The 1,807-nt window shown below is 34.2% G+C and overlaps 1 non-coding gene across 1 annotated transcript; it reads left to right on the top strand.

Moving 5' to 3' along the window:
* The first annotated feature begins 964 nt into the window (after positions 1–964).
* On the top strand, positions 965–1,104 carry LOC125165121 (U4 spliceosomal RNA). Its single transcript, XR_007151988.1, has one exon. It is a non-coding gene; the product is annotated as a U4 spliceosomal RNA (small nuclear RNA).
* Positions 1,105–1,807: the final 703 nt, after the last annotated feature.

The following is a 1,807-nucleotide window of genomic DNA, read 5'->3' as shown; positions in this document are numbered from 1 at the left end:
GAAATCATTGTAGCACTATATGCTAACTAATTTGGAGGTAAATTTTAAAAAATAAAAAATTAAATTAAAAAAAAAGTTCTTTTGAGAGAAGGATAGTGATATAGTTCAGAAATTCAGATCTACATAAAGAAGAAGAACACCAAGTAAAGAATAGGTGAGGGTAAAATGAAACCCTTTATTATTCTTATTTTTTTTTTAACATTTATTTATTTTTGGGACAGAGAGAGACAGAGCATGAACAGGGGAGGGGCAGAGAGAGAGGGAGACACAGAATCGGAAACAGGCTCCAGGCTCTGAGCCATCAGCCCAGAGCCCGACGCGGGGCTTGAACTCACGAACTGTGAGATCGTGACCTGGCTGAAGTCAGACGCTTAACCGACTGCGCCACCCAGGCGCCCCTATTATTCTTATTTTTAATTGACCTAACAGAAAACAATTTGTTCAAACTAATAATAACAACAGTGTATTGAGTTATGTATACTTATGTGTATATGCTTATGTCTGCTTACATATAAGTGAAATGAATAAAAGCAAAGATACAAGGAACAGGAAAAAAGCAATTAGGTTTATTTTGTTATTATAAGGTACTCATGCTACCTATGAGGTGGTATAATGTTATTTGAAAATGGGTCTGGATTAGTCATAAATACATATTGCAAACTCTAGGCAATCACTAAAAAAAGTAAAAAAGTAAGAACAAACCAACAAAAGCAAAAACAAAAAAAGAAGTCTAACTGACACACTAAGGAGGAAAAGAAAATGCAATCATATAAAATGTTCAATTGAAACAATAAAAGGTAGAAAAAGCCAAGAAGACAAAACAGGAATAAAGATCAAGGACAACAACAATAATGAATGTGGGAGATATTAATCCAAATATATCAACAATACTTTGAATGTCAATGCTCTAAATGCACCAATTAAAAAACAGAGTCTGTCAGAGTGGTTCAAAAAACAGAACACAAGCTTTGCGCAGTGGCAGTATCGTAGCCAATGAGGTTTATCCGAGGCACGATTATTGCTAACTGAGAAAACTGAACACAACTATATGTTGTCTACTGGAAAACCACTTTGACTACAGACAAATTATAGATTAAATATAAGTGGAAGGATAAAAATACACCATCCTAACACTAATCAAAGGAAAGTGGGAGTAGCTATACTAATTTCAGACAAAACAGACTTCAAAGTAATGAACGTTATCAGGGATAAAGAAGGGCATTACATAACGATAAAGGAATCAATTCTCCAAAAGACATAACAATCCTTAATATATATGCACCTAACAACAGAGCATCAACGTAAGGGAGACAAAAACTTATAGAACTGTAAGGAGGAATAGATATATCCACTAATATAATTAGATACTTCAACACCCCTCTCAGGAATGAACAGTCCAACAGGTAGAAAATCAGTAAGGACATAGTTGAATTCAACAACACCATCAATGAACTGGATATAATTGACATCTCTAGACTACTTCATTCAACAATAGCAGAATACACATTCCTCTCATACATGGAACACTTACCAAGCTTGAACATATTCTGGACCATAAAACACCGTAACACATTTAAAAGTATATAAATCATACAATATTGACTTTCAGACCACAGTGGAATTAAACTAGAAATCAGTAACAGAAAGATAACTGAAGAATCCCAAAATATATGGAAACTAAACAACACACTTCTTTTTTTTTAAAGTATATATATATTTATTTTGAGAGAGAGAGAGAGAGAGAGAGAGAGAGAGCAAGTTTGGGCCAGAGTGAGAGGGAGAGAATTTTAAGCAGACTCCTTGCTCA

The sequence above is a fragment of the Prionailurus viverrinus genome, chromosome B1, assembly GCF_022837055.1.
Source record: "Prionailurus viverrinus isolate Anna chromosome B1, UM_Priviv_1.0, whole genome shotgun sequence".
In the NCBI taxonomy this organism is placed as follows: domain Eukaryota; kingdom Metazoa; phylum Chordata; class Mammalia; order Carnivora; family Felidae; genus Prionailurus; species Prionailurus viverrinus.
This window is presented reverse-complemented; position numbering and strand designations above follow the sequence as displayed.